This window comes from Seriola aureovittata, chromosome 8 (assembly GCF_021018895.1).
Source record: "Seriola aureovittata isolate HTS-2021-v1 ecotype China chromosome 8, ASM2101889v1, whole genome shotgun sequence".
Taxonomy (NCBI): domain Eukaryota; kingdom Metazoa; phylum Chordata; class Actinopteri; order Carangiformes; family Carangidae; genus Seriola; species Seriola aureovittata.
Window position 1 is genome coordinate 10,832,824 of NC_079371.1, and position 16,181 is coordinate 10,849,004.

A 16,181-nucleotide genomic window follows, 5' to 3' on the forward strand; every position below is an offset into this window, starting at 1 on the left:
TCACTACCTGTAACTATCTTGAACTTCAATGTGTGGCTCTCATCCAACCATTTCAGTCTTTCTATTGCTGCAACATGTTTCTCTTTCTTCATTTATGGTCACTGCAAAGAGTGAGAAAAGCCTATATATTACTTTACTGGCCAGAGTCCTCTAGTAAAAGACCAACAATTACATAAGTATGGTCCAATGGAATTTATTGTACAGGGCTTTGTTGGGCTCCAGTATTATTCAGATATATACAGAGAGTATCTTCAGAGAGTATATATCCTGTATAAACTATAGCTTTAGCTTTGAGGCACTGGACATGTTCAAGTCTTCCAGCTCCTTTTGCTCGATGTGCTCTGTGTCGCTGAGTTGCATTGATGAGTCGATGTCCCCTGTTGCAGTCTCTCTGACCGCTGACATACAAATTATTTCTGAATGATGCCTTGATCCCTCATCAATGCAACCAGGACAAGCAGGTCAAAACAGCTGGATGTTTGCCACCTGAGGAAAAGGCTTCACGTTGTCACCTCGGATTTTCAGTTGAATCGGGAGCATCCTTTGAATTTACAATGCAGTCCATGAACTCTTCACAGCTTCTAAAGAAAACACCTACGATTCATAAATAATTTAAGATCATGGATTGCAGAGTACAGCGAGTACTGCGTATTTCTCTTCATGCGTTGCTTTCAAGTTATAATAGGAAGTCATACTGAGGGAATCTGAATTATTATGTACTTATTCATATATATGATCAGATAATTAAGTTTGACGTTTCCTTTTCACATTAAAAAGTTCAGCGCCATTCATGACATGCTTTCTACTATTTAAGAAAATAAAAGCATGACACATAAGAGATGCATATGGATATTCTAAACCAAAGGCCATTACAGTATATTATCTGTGTGTCGATGTAATATGGTAAATCATAACTTTGACGACCTGCTCTTTTCATGACATTGTCTGACCCTGTGAATCCAGGAGACTGTCCTGTAAAAAACGAGCCCATAGCTCACCTTTGCAAGCAGCTTATTAAGATCCATAGTTATGCTTTATTGTTAGGTGACCTCAGATGTAGTAATGAAGACGGGAGCAAAGGAGAGGATAAGTTGATGTTTTACAGGGCCTGAAATTAATTTTTCATAATTGGAGGTGGTTGGGGTTTTTCCCCCTTCAGATAGGGGGGAATTTATACACTTTCTACAGCTCAAAGACAAATTCTTAACTCATTTACCGTAGGTTGCATTTCATCACTCTCCCCCAAATGAAGGGATTCTCTGTTTTCTTAGTTGTGTTGATGTTATGTTGACTTCACTATATTATAAATGTAGACATCAGTCATGTTTTCCTGCAGACCTACAGAACAATGTAGCTCCTCCTTAAGTCAGCATACACTACAGATGGTGTGGTTACTACTAGACAGAGATATACTAGAATTGTGTGTTGTACTACAGTGATTTAGTTTAGTTAGGATATAGATCACGGTAATTGATGACATCCGCTCTGTTCGTTACAATGTTAAACAGTGTAGAACAGTGCAGCCCCTTCAGACATGTTTGTTTTGCCAAGCATGTTGAGTGCAAATCCAGATTTTCTTAAGCCAATTCCAGTATTCGTACAACCAGAAGATCATCTTGACGAGTATTAATTTACAAGTCAATCTTCAGTTGACTTCATCTGCCAGTTCCTGAGCTTTTGTCAGATTTTAGATTGCACTTATGAGTGTCTAAAAGTGTGTGTGTGTGTGTGTGTGTGTGTGTGCGTGTGCGTGCGTGTGCGTGTGTGTGCACGTGTGCGTGTAGGCAGGCGTCTGTGGGGAGCATGCACATAGTTGTGTGTGTGCCCAAATTTGAGTGTATGCATGACTGTGTAGTCAAGTGCGTCTACATCTGTGTTTGGGGGAGAGAAAGCGATAGAAAAGCAACAGAGGTGATGTTGTGTGAAGAGATGGGAGGCTGCAGACAGATAGTGTCATTCCCTCGGTATCACCATTAAATCTTAATCTCCTGGCACCTCATGGGAGGAGCCAGCCGAGCATGGGATTGTGTTTTGCATCTAAATCAAGATGTCGTGTTCCTTCAGAGAGGTCTTTATTGAGACAAAGTTTGATGTGTCTGTTCCAAAACTCACATACATCTGGACGCACAGGCTGATTATCCAGCTGCTGTTGTTTGTTAAATTCAGTTGCCTCATAAACTGTAACATCTCTAATCAATTAAAAAAAGAGAGAAAACAAATCTCCCAAGGGAGTGTAGTAAAGTTGTCAACCAGTGAGCGGAAGTTTCCACAGGTTGCATCATGGGAGCTGAATTTCCATGACAGTCAATACCACCAGCTCAGACCTGTAATTATATATACATAAAATATATTCTATTCTATAATCTATATATTATATATTCTAATACAAATAATATGATTGAGTATTGTAAGCAAATATTGGAGCTTGGACTAATATTGCTTTGTTCTCTTTATGTATTCAAACTGTTTGCAAGTAACCCTACAAATTTACAAAAATTGTTTTGATTCATTTATTTTCACAAATAATTTTAAAAAGGCATAATACTCCAAATGAATAAAAAAAAGGATTGTGTGGGTGAGATTAAAAAACCCAAAAAGACAATTGGAAATTACAAACTATTACAATGAAAATCACAGTTTATAAATTAAAACACTCGCATACACACAAAATAGCACCGACAAATAAATAAATAAATAGGACTAGTATCTATTTCATGTCATATGTTAAATGAGCAAAATAGTAATACTACAATTGCTACAAAACAGCAGAATAAATGAGGCCACAAGATACAAAATTCAGGTGGTCTGGCTCATCAAATAAGTTCTAAGTCTGATTTTAAAGTTTGAGAGAGAGGAGGACTGTTTTGTAGTATGATCGTATTTATTCCATAGATGTGCTCACCTGAATCTGATAAACTATTGACAGTGAGCTGTTCTAAATCTTGGAAGATGTAAGTGATTAATACATCTGGAATTATATGTGTGAATTATTGAATTTGTCTGAAAAAATATAAAAAGACTGAGATTACCAAATTAACCTGATACACAAATTCATAGACAAAATACATGTAAAATGGACATACATACATATATGTGTATATATATATATATATATATATATATATGTATATGTATGTATGTAAAGAAGGTTTGCTCACTTTTATTATGAAAAAAAGAGATCAAAAGTAAACACACCACCTGGCCTTTAGCGCTGTGAGATGTGCTTCTTCCAAATCTTTTCTCAGCAGGAAATGGCCTCTATTTCTCCACCGCCTTCCCATTTTCTCAGCTGGGAGAAGAGGTGAGCAGTAGTCAGTATGCATTACATTTCAAAATACCTCACGGTTTACCTTCAATTTTATCACCTGCCACACTTCATTCCACATGCCAGAGAAAACTGTGACAGAGCTTTTAATTATCGTTAAGGCAAAAATACGAGTGTTTATCCAGCGGGGATTAGAGATTCTGGTGCTGACGTTTGTGGATGCAGGATGTGTTTTCTTTTTGTTTTCATATATATATATATATATATATATATATTATATATATATATATATATATATATATACATATATGTTATTATTTTTTTTTTCAAATGAAGTGCTACATTTTCCCCAACATCAATTGGATATGGTATTATTAGATCTGGCTGCACACTTTGAGATGTAAAAGGGAAAAATAATCTCTCTGGAAGAGGTAGGCTCTGACAGCACATTGAAACGTAATGGAAAGCCTGGCCACTGTTACAAAGGGAGAACACAGTAAGAAGACTGGTTTGGAGAGGGAAGCCTACTCACTACAGATAGAAGACAGGGATAAACCCGCAAAGATGTACTGCACCTAGTTATAATTTGTTATAGATCTGAATTTTTTATTTTCCTTTGTTGAAGCTTGAAGGAAAAGGCTCCCTTTTCATTCTTGGACAACTGTAGTTTAGTGAAGGATGCAGAGGGAATACACACGTGCTGTCTTAGTATTTGCCCGTGTTTTATTTTATGATGATTACTGTGAAATGTCAGAAATTCAAATTCTTGTCTCTGAGTAGTTGTTAAACTTTTTTTCTTCATAATGAGGTGGACAGTTGGTCTACTAGACACAGATGTATTTCTTTCCATTTCCAGTAAGACACAGTCATAATAATGGAAAACACACAGCATTCATCTTGTCTCTTATAATTTCTGTGCTGCCCACAGGCCTCATTATTCTTGGTAATAGATTCGTATCTCCACCAAGTATATTGATTCATCATTATTTTCTCAAGCCTTTGGCAATTATATTGCAAATAATACCAAATGATGCTTTATTGTTGTTGTTGTTGTTGTGTGGAACTACTTTCTATTAAGTATACATTTTTTTTATTTTTATGCCTGGAGACATATTGTTCTCAGGTGGTCCATCTGTCCCATTCACATGAACGCAAAATCTCAGTAACACCTGGAAGAATTTCATTGCATCTGGCACAAACACTCACTTGAACTCAAAGATGAACTAATCAGAAATTGATTGTCCAAGGGCAAGAGCACTGTGACCTCAAAAAACACATTTTTAGCCATAATAAGAATTCATACATTAATTATGACAAAATTTCATACAAATGTCTAATAGGATAGAATGATAAAGTAATGACATTTTATATCCAAATGTGTGTCAAAATTCATTCTGACTTCATTATTTTCTGCGAAAGCACTTGTGGCTGTTATCAGTGCTGTAACTCAGGAACAGAAGGGGAGATTGTGACCATATGTCCTGCAACAACGTGACGCTGCAATTCTAGTTTAACTTGATACATAAAGGTTGCACCTCAATAACTGAAATTTTAAATACATTTTAACATATATTCCTTTAAAGTGGCAAAATGATTTATTCATGCAGAAAGCTACATGTATAAATTAAAGCATGCGTTACTTTTTGACTTGGATATGATGAGGCTTGCTTTACAGTATTTTCTCAGTCCTCCTCAGGCTAACTCAGGTATTCACGAGCACCTCAGGTTCCCCAGTGTCAAATAATCTTGTGCCACCAGTATTTTTAGGACACGTATCTTTCAGAGGATGGAAACCCGTCATCTCTTATTGTTTAGTATGACTAACCCGTCATTATCCACTGACACTGTCCTCAAAATGCTATTATGGGCTGATTAGGGACATGCCAGCAGTGATCAGAATTTTTGGCCTTGATTAGAGAATATTCACCCCTTTTGTTACTGTCAAGAATGATCAAGAGGAGACAAGGTTTGTTAAGTGAGTGAACGTGACTGAGAGCGCCATCATCATCTTCTCTGTAACACAGCGGCCCCCTCATCTCTGAGAGAACATATTAACATGCTGCCGCGCTGTCATCCCCAGTGCCCTACTTAGACCAGATGGGCCTCATTCAGGTCTTTCACAAAAATAGGGATCTTAAATGTCAGTCTCAATATCACCAAAGCCATAATTAAGAATGAGCTGGCAAAAAGACATTTACTTTTGTGTCCTGCTTAGATGGATCTCATAAAATGTCTCATAATTGTGATAATTCAAATTGTGATCAGGAAGATCACAGATTTAATTATCTAAACCTAATAAGCCCAACCTGAAAAGGCAATGAAATAAGTCAGGTTTGTGTTTTTAGTTGGGCAAACAAGGAAACATTACAAAGAAACACGATGTCTTTGAATGCAAAAAGCATGAATTATGCATATAAAGTCAAAAACAATTATCTTTCCTTGCCTAGACAGCCATACTGTAATTGGTATATGTGAAGTTTTCATATGACAAATAGACGAAAATGGCTTGTGGAATCTTAACCTTCAATTATTGATGTGCATAACATGTAATCTGTATTCCTGAAAGTGTTTGTTTTGTGTGTAAAAGGTTTAAGTTTCACATGTCTGAGTACAGCTACATCTACACAGCTTGAATACAGCACAGGGCTTTCTGCATGCTTTGGGAAACAAGTCTGAGCTGACTCTTTGAATTGAACATGTTGTGCATTGGAATACAAGTTTTAGTATGAAAAAATATACATACTTTAAATTTTCTGCAAAATTTTCCAATTTAAGTGTAGATAAGACTTTCTCATCTGGCTATTTTATATTTTATTTGTAAATATTTTAAATTGATATACTATATATAGATATTGCACTATATATGTATATATATAGTCTAGAGTAAGTAGTGTAACTACACTACTTATCTTATTTTAATAGATTAATGTACAATTTTGATAATCATTTTATTATTTCTGAAGATTGCAGATCAGAATTGCATTAGATGCAGCTTATATTATATCATTGAACAGACCTACGTCTACATCAACAATATCATTTTCATGTAGGCATCTCTATTTCATCCCTGGTTATTTATGTATTTCGACATTGTTTGCACACAACTAACTCTCCACTGGGCTTCCATTTTGGCACTGACTTTGGTTGCCAGGCAATTTGTGCAGCATCTGCACAGCCTCTATAAATGCAAACCGTTATGCATGAAGGAACTGGAGGGTTGTAAGAAGGTGGTAGGGAGTGCAAATCTTTGAAGATAGCAAAGGTGAATAAAAGAGGGCAGAAACCAGGTGTTTATTAGATGTTCCTGTTCAAGGCTCTGTCCTCTCACATAGCCCACAATTATTGCAAACTGTAATAACAGAGTTCAGTGGTGGAAATCAAAGGGTACGCTCCCTGTGGCTTTCTTCCCCCATGTTTGTTTGTTTTTTTCTGTTGTTTTCCATACAGGAAATGCAAGGCTTCTAATTAAATCTTGGCGGGGGAGAATGAGGAGTCTTAGTCGGCCAGCAGTGAGCGGCTATCGCAAACTCAACTTCGATGTTTAATTTATGTGTGCTCTATTATTTATGGATGCCGTGATCTGTGTGTATATGGGGCTTTATGAAAACTTTGGCTCTGTGCAGTGTTTGTGAGTTTGGTACAGAGAAAGAAGAAATATAAAATGTGAAGCAGAGTATTGAGTGCATAGCCAGCTCAACTATTGTGGGGTCAACGTGAACATTTACATGCAACAGATCACATGCAGACCACAGTAATCTGTTTCCTGTCCTCACTCACTGAATTATACATTCACTGCACATTATATAATCCCACAGAAATCCTTTCACCTGTACATATATGGCATTCAAACATATGCACACACTTGACCTAGAGTATATAAGGATATTTTGTTGACATGTTCATTCTCATGAGGATTATACTAAATTTAAACATAACCTCTGTATACTTAGCCCAGTTTAAGACGGAAACCAGGTTACACTGTTTTGAAGGAGATAAGTGAATTCTAAATGACGAAACCAATTTTGTCCCCATTTAGAAAAGCCAACCCCAAATCAGCTGTGTATTCAAAAACCTCCTCTCTCTCTCCCTTTGTCTTTTTCTTTCTCCCTCTCTCTCTCACGCCCTCTAACACCTTATCTCCACAAACTTTATCATCAGCAGCAGCAGCAGCAGATGATGATCAGGTGGATGGGGTAATAACACCCATGACACTTCTGCCAACAATCGCCATGTTCCCTCCACTTCAACCTTTAATGTGCAGCGATGCGGCTCTAACCCACAGAATATTATGCACTAGGCAAAGCCAACTGAGGGCTAAATCCCTGTCTCAAAAAATGGCTTGGATCAGCAGGTGTGACTGGGAAGGATAGCCCAGATTTGAAAGAGGGGGAAATGCAGGGAAAATAAATATTTCATGGAACATTTTCTCACAACACAGTTGAAAAGGAGCAGGGATACAGATCAATAGTAGTCAGGGACCTGGCTATGGACAGATAGAGTTACTGAGAGAGGGTAATACAACTTAAAATACCAACGGTACTGTCTATATACTTGGGCTTAGTTTTAAAAGAGTATATAGAATACTGGCTTATTTGTTATATGAGAATCGGGAATGCTTTGGTTGGCCTTACAAACTATATTGTAAAATAACTCTGCTAGTAGATAAATAAGGTAAATATAATTATGGTGGCTACATATTGTAATGTTCAGGAAAAGATAGAAAATGGAAACTTTTTTAGGGGGAAAGAAAATGGTTTTGTTGGCCTTTTTAACAGTTAACCAGTTTAAGAAATGTTTAATATATTATAAACCTACAAAGAAAAGCTACCACATTGTCATTGTAGCTAACTAGTTTGTTGTCACAGATAAAACCTGCAGAATGATACAAGGAAGATTGTTAGTGTCTCACAACAATCAATCCATGTTATGCAGTTGTTGATCCTAGGACACCTCCAGCCAATCACAAGCATCAGGGCAGGTCGTGTGCTCAGATGGATGAGTGAAGCATTAATGCAGATTAAAGTGGCCGTGCTTGGTCAGCATACTGTATATAATGCTGACAGCACATTTACATTTACTGCATCACCTAGAAAAACGACTTATTTTAACATTACTTTATAAAAGAAAATATTTTTGAATATGAGTTTATAAGAATAGATATGGTGTTGACTTTGGTTTCACGTCATGGTTTCATCAGCAAAAGAGATTCCCACTGTAACTCCTCTGTAAAGAAGTCAAGTGCTGGTGAAGATACTATGACTGGCTGAAAATGCTGATAGGTAAATGGCCAGTGGAGCAACCGCAATGAAACAAATAAGACTATGTCATGCAGGAAATTAGAGTGAGAGGAGCAATACTGCACCTAACAAGCTTACAGCACTTTGAATAAGGTGATTGAGAGGGAGGTAGTTTCCTGGGCAGGAGCACTGGACCATCAACCTTCAGTCTCACATATCCTATGGCCCCTGTCCAAAAATCACACACACACACACATACACAACAAGGTGAGAGAAGGCACTTCAGGGCCTCTGCTTCACTGGAGCTGCTCAGTATCCAACAGAAAAACTGTGGTTGTACTGAATAACAAACATCCTGAATGAGAATGTATGTTACTGGGTTTTTAAACGGGAGTATTCTTCGAAAGAGTCTTTAGTAACAGTAGTAGTGATACTGTTTTGTTTTCACCATAGTATCACCATAGCGATATGTATCCTTGGGTGCATTTCACTGTAGGGTCAGGGCACAAGTTCCTCTGGGTCCACATATACTCAAAACCATATATTACTGTGAAGCTTTAAGATAAATATGATTTGGACCACATTTGCTGAAGTGATAGATACATTTCTGCCTCAAAAATTGTGTTAAGCAGTAAACTGAAATCCAAACCAGGGCTGCAGTTTTCATTTTTTCTGATCCATAGTCCGAGCCCAAAGGTATTCAGTTTACTATCGTTTAAGAAAGCAAAGGAACGGAAAAGAAAGGAAAGGAAAGAGGAAAGGAAGCAAATCCTCACATTTAAGAAGTTTGAACAATTATCAAAATTTTTACCCGTAAACATTGCATAATCAATGTTACGATTGATTCAACAATTAATCAAATAATCCAAACTTTAGAACGTTTGCTTTGGGTGATGCCACAGAGACACAAGTTGTTTTTACAGTCAATAGTCTGCATAAGCTTACAATCAAATGTCCTTCACAAGGGTCCTTGAACCTGAAGAACTATGACTTTCTCTTGAAGACAGAACAACCAACAATCTAAGGGTTGCTGATTTGATCTCTGTCGCTGACAGAAGGGTGCATTTGTGAGCTTGCAACTGGAAAGTATTACATCAACCATCCACCACCAAGTGAGCTTGAGCACATGACTGAACCACCCACAACTGCTCCATGGGCACTGCTCTGTGGCTGACCCTGTTCTCCGATCCCTCTGGTGAAATGCATATCCAATTTGTATGTATAACCTGGGAAGGCTATGCAAAGAGGTTGATCTTTGAACTATAGCAGAGACAGAATTGATGAATATATTGTGGTTAAAAGAGCATAGTCACACTTGGATCCCTGGAAGGACTGGGGTGCCCAGCCTTTCTTACCAATACTATACCTAGCCTGGGTAAATAGGACAATATCAGTACATTGTAATTTTGAATTTTTTTGAAACGGGAGGAGAAACCTCTGTCTTCCACCACCCTATTTTACATTATGAAACCTCTTCCTTTCTAGATGGACATAGTCTTCACCCATTTACAGGGAAATATATGATGCAGCTAGCTCATAAGACTACATTTTATGTGTTCAATTGGGAGTCGAATGGTCGTGAGTGATGGGCTCTGTGAGGGAGTGGACTTCATTTTAACGCCTGACTGAAGGTGAACCCGACCTCTCGTGTGTGCGGTGAGGACGGTAAAACTCCGAGCAGTGTAGCATAAGCATACACAGCAAGTTCAGTGGCTCTGAGGGGTCATTACCCCGAGGAGATGGGCTAGGAACACTGCCAGGCAGAGGCCATTATCAGTTTGTTGGTACAGGTGATTATGGTTTACTCTACCATAAAAATCATATAGTGCACTCAGCTTAAACTATATTTAGTTCCGCTACATGGTGCCTGCTGTATTAACGGATATTATATTTATGTTTATTAGTGACTTTCCATCTACTGTATATTCAAAGGGACAGCTTTCCCAAATCACAAAAAGCATCAATACTCTCTTACCCTAGGGATCTTTTGTTTGTTTTTATTTTTAGTACAGACAGAAAGAGAGACAGACATTTTTGAGGGTAATGAAATCCATATTACCAATACCTTTAAGCCAATAGCCTTATTGAAAAAGAAAAATGAAACAAAAGGAACCTCTTTGGGAATAAACAGGAACAAATGTGGCATTTAAGAAGTAGGCAGTGAATAAGAAAAGGCAAAGCATGCTGGGATGCAGAGGGGTGTGAAGAAATTGGCCATTTGGCAGCTTGTATAAGGTCACTGTAACTTGCAAACGGCACAGTAATTGACTGCAGTTTGGATATTATAGCTGATAGTGGCTCAAATGAAGAGCTTGGGAACTTATAATGATGTTCCATGCTTATTATCTAATTTCCAAACAAAATGAATATCATCACCAGCGCCACCATCATAATTAAGACACCGGTGTCTGAAAGCGGCAGGAGGGGTGTCAAAGGGCAGGTAAACTCCCCCAGACACTGCTTTGAGGTTTTCCCCTGGAACATGTTAAATTTTGGTGTAAAGGACATCAGGAGTTTATCACTGTGTTTGGACTTGAAATTAATATGAAAGGGTAGTACACTATCAGTATTTATGGAATGATGTGTGCTCTGTTTCTGGTGTAAGCTACAGCTAAAGGGTTAAATGTGTGGCATTTTTATTGCATGTGGCATGTGGGCACAGCTGTGGGTAGCTTTATTAATTAAGTTTGCAGTGTGTGGATGAATGCATTTGAGATAAACCCTAATTGCTTTTATACACATGTATTTCATTCTTATTGAGCAGTACATGGTGAGTGCTTGACTGCAGTAAAAACACGCATTGTAAAGAAAACAGTTGTGCACTTCACATTACGATTAAACACATTTCAGAGAGTGACCATAGAGGTAATTTATATTCATCCATACTGTGTTTGCATGCCACAGTGTTTGAGCTCTTGTCACCATAGTTTCCTCATGTCTCAGAAAGCAGGGTTTTTTTTTTTTTTCTTTGACGGGACAGCAACTACCCCTGCAGCTGCACAATGAAGATTGCTAATTATTACCACATACTGTAGTGGAATTATTACCTGCTGTGCATGACCCTCCTGGCAAGCAATACATGAAAGCCACTTACAGTCACACTCACAGCTTGGAACTATCTCAGAGTCTGGAAGAATAAAAGGAATGATGGGTTTTTCTCTGTAGAATTTGTATTGCCAGCTATTGTTGTACATTATAAGCACTGTCTCTGAGCCATAGTCTGTGCCATCCCGTCAGAAAATATCCAATCACCTTCTTTTCGACAGCATGGCATTTTTACATTTTTTTAAAAATATATTAATGTTGTGATGGGGATCATCCAGTTAAAATTAAGTGAACTTGAAAACACATGTAACAGATTGAATAAATCATCAATTTATTTTGATGTTTTACTTCAAAAGTACAACACCACCCTAGGGAACAGTGACTGCCAATTAAGAGATCATCAGCAACAAACTTTATTTGGACTATATTTTCTGATTTTATCTTTATCTTTTATCTTTAATTCATTCATTCAACCATTGCCATCTTAATAAAGTTACTATAATTACACCTATATGCCACGTGTCAGTAACATGCCGCCTAACCTTTTAGCTTTGGTTCAGACCAGAAACAGTGCTTGACAGCCCATAACTAATTACACTGCATTATCTTCTTATATTAATTCTAAGCCCATACAGGGTGATTAGCTCTCAGTGTCCTCACCAGTGTTTTAATAGTGTTTTTGCTGTTTCTTGTTTAGCCATGTAGGCACCATTAGGGTTGAAATCAGGGGAGTTTTAACAATGTCATGTGTACACATTCAGCTTTCCACAAGAGGAAAATATTTTTTTATATCCAGCATATGAAAACAGGCCATCACAAACTTTTAAGATTCATTATGGACCCAGTTGACTCATCAGGCATAAATAACTCAAATAAAAAGATTTTCTTAGCCGAAAGAAATATTTATAACTCCAGTGTGTTTTTTTTTTACAAATGTAGGTTCAGGATGCAATGGAAGACCATATAGTTAAAACCTCCCTCTGCAGTCCTCGTCTACTGTACTGCATTTACCACCACCAAACATAATCAAGTGGATTCAAATAAAGACAGAAGAAAGCTGTTGATAACGCATCATAAGCACCAAATCCCAAATGAGAAAGAGTTAACTGTATTTTTATTACTATTACAATACCATTGTGGATTCTCGACAATATTTAATCCGGGCAAAAAATCTGGTAACAATGGAGATTTATATACTGCAATTTCATTTCATCCAGTAATTTGTTATTTTCCACTGTTGTATTATTTTTAACTCACCCAAGGAATATTTTAAACAGACCAGCACCTTCTTGTCTGTGCAGTATTTATGTTTTTATTGTTCACTCTACTAGATCAGGAAAAAGTAAAAAACCCCTAAAGATGAATTGTCCGTGCCCGTTTTTTGTCAGTCACCCTGCTGTGATTGTGTTGTCAATCTCAACAAGACTGCAGCTGTCAAACCGAGCTGCTATTTAATACTGTCACTTGGTGAACCATTCCTGACTGCACCCTTGTCACCCTCAAGGACTTAATAACTAGCTTTAGTCACTACTGAGAAGGATGAATTGCAGTGGTGCCAGGCAGCACACTCTCTATGGCACCCTTATCTTTCAAGTTGTCTTTCCCAGTCTTGGTTTAATTAGATTAAAAGTTCTCTGTACCTCTGGGGAGGAGATGCAGGCCTGGGCCAGTGCCGGAGCCATTGTGTGCAGAACTCTTTTTTTTTTTTTTTTAATGCTCAAAGGCGGCCAAGACTTCCCTGTTTCCCTGCTGTGGTGCTTAGGTTGCTCAAACTGCGCTTGGGTCAAACATCATGCAAACTTGTTGGCATTGGCAATGTTTTAAGGTGACTGGGTGGCTAAAATGTTTGTTTTTTTGTTTTTTTTTTCTATGAAGCAGCAGGTTTACCCTTGTTTGACTTATAAAATAATATTTAAAGGTTATAAATAACTTGTTGGCTTTGCCCTGCACCTCGCAGACTGATAATTCATCTTTGACAAATGAAATTTCCCTTTTCTTGCCCGCTTGGTTTGTTCCGTGTTGCAAGTGATAAGTGGTCTGATTAAGCATGAGGATTACACGTAATTAGCAAGCTTGAGTAAGTTTAAACTCCAAGAAAACATCAGTGACACGTCATTGTGAGCAAAGAAGTGCCTGTCATGAAAGATCTTGTCCAGTTCAGTGATTTTTATTTGGCTGCTTAACAGTTGGCTGGGGCACACTAAACATCTTGAGGGTATTAAAGCTGTGCTATAAAGAAATCTAACATATTTTGAACCCATTCTGATCTCAGTCTACTGGCCAGGAGACCTCTGACTTATTTTAAATCTGAAAGTCTGCATGCAGTTTCTCCCTATTTTTATGGTCAGAACACAAACTTCTCCACAAGTCCAACACAAAAAACGTCTTCCCTCAAGCTATCAGGTTGATGAACTGCGTCCTCTCACCTCTGTATATTCTCAGCTTTGTCGAGCACATTTGTACTCTGTGCATCCTTAACAATGCTCTGCACATTTGCATACATTGTTTACAAAATTGCACTGTGTAGTTTGCATTGCAACTGTGTCATGTACATTATACATTTTTGGAAAACTGCACAGCACTTGAGCAATTTACTTATTTATATAACATATAAAAATATAAATATTCTATTATCTTATCATTTTTATCCTTTAATAATTCCTTTTTACTCTTATTATATTTTACTCAAGCATTTTTAGCACGTCCTTAAGAATATACCCTCCTGCATTTCACTGCACATATTGCACAAGCATGTCACATAAAACCTTAGAGTATTTAATGTTAACATTTGGAAGCTACATTTCAATTAGTCATGTAATGCTGCCGACCTTCAAACTCCAAACTAATCAAAGCTTGAATCTACTTCAAATCAAAAGCCATTGATAAACAGTCATATGTTGTTCACTCAGTAGATCTCTATCATAATAATTGCAAATTTGTTAGATTTATTGTATGGACACATCTGCTTAGCACAGATAAAGCATGCGACTAAAATATAACTGTGCTACCAGCTACTTTTCTAATATTTAGATGTGCCATGATAGTTTAACCCAGCCAGTGTTCACTCTTGACAAGAGCCAGCTCAAAGTTCAGTTCATTCATATTACAATGAACTAATTCACATTCATAGATCACGATTTTGAACTTTGTTCACAGTCCCAAAAAAAATGAACATTCATATTTATTTATTTGTTTTTTATTAAAATTTTTTTTTGATTGTTTCTTCTTCATTCTCCTCCCACCCTTCTATCCCGAGCCCCAAATCAATCCCAGTTCCCAGAACTAAATAAATAGTGTATAGTACTACAGAATCAGACACAGCGTTGTTTTAATTAAACAGTTCCCCATGTCCGCACCATTTGAGTTGCTTAAATCGGCAGCACTAGCCATCCCCGACGAATATAAAGTGTCGTAAATCCTCGGGTGACGCCATAAAACCACTGGAGGTCTTGTGGGCCTACTCAGTTAAACATCGATCAAAGTGTGTCAACCCCAGTGACTTTCCATATCTCACCCCACTAACCAAACCTGTTTCCTGCAATATTTGAATTATCGATTGCAGTATTTTGATCATAACAGAACTCATTGAAACCGATTATACCTTTTTTTTTTTTCTTTTTTTTTTATGTGTGAAACTCGTTAAGAAATGCTATGATAATTCTACATGTAAGCACTCCATGAAACATTGTAGCTGGTGACGCGTGTTTTTATGGGACTTGGGCATTATATAGAGGGGGAATGTTGATGATATGGCAATGTATTTCTCCTGGAATTGCATTTAATTGAATACAGCAGAGGGTTGCAAGCAAGTACACTGGGTGAAAAGTAATAACAAAACAAATAGAAATAGGATTTTAAGATAAGCGGGGAAATATCCAAGGAGCCAGCAGGGCTGAATGGAGATTGAGGGGTTCCAACACGCTTTAACGTCCAACCTGATGATTAATATCTTGATAATGCGGCCTACCTGCTCTCCCCGCTCTGATATTGTACTGACAGCAGGAAGACGTGTGTGCCAGTTAAAGTAGTTTGAACGAAGCCGGTGACAACGCAATATTTTATTTTATTTATCTTACTTCTCCTGCTGTTCATTGCTGCTATTCATTACCCAAGTGACAGCCCAAGCCTAGCGTACATTGATGTGTGGGGAAACGAGTTGTAAAGTGCAGGGGAATGTTCCGAGCCAGACATTTCCATTCATTGTAAAGACAAATCCCATCACACTGGAAGTTAGAAAAGGGAAAGGATAAAAAACAAACCTGTTTCATGTCCTGCTGCATTGATTGAAGAATAATTATTTGTTCATTTCATTGTCTAGGTGAGCTACTAGTTTGACACGAAACATTTCAAATGCATTGAACGATTGAGCAAAGTCTGGAGTGATCCACATCAAAGTGGATGGGTTAGATGTCATAGCTAACAGACATTTCATGGAAGTGCTTTTATCCATTGACTGTGTGACAACGGCACAAATGGAAAAAAAAAGAACCAAATCAGCAGCTGCAGTAGAGAGGAAGCTGCTGATCCCGGATCAAGCACACCTGCCATACTGCATGACCAACAGGTGCATGCTAGGTCTGGCTAAAGGTTCCTAAATGGATCCTTCAGCTGTGACTTCTATGTCCACTTCCACT

At 37.7% G+C, this 16,181-nt stretch overlaps 1 protein-coding gene across 6 annotated transcripts in view; it reads left to right on the plus strand.

The window, feature by feature from the left end:
* The window catches only part of lingo2 (leucine rich repeat and Ig domain containing 2), a 200,907-nt gene that overhangs the window by 119,835 nt on the left and 64,891 nt on the right, over positions 1–16,181 (plus strand). The gene's annotated exons all lie outside the window — the stretch shown is intronic.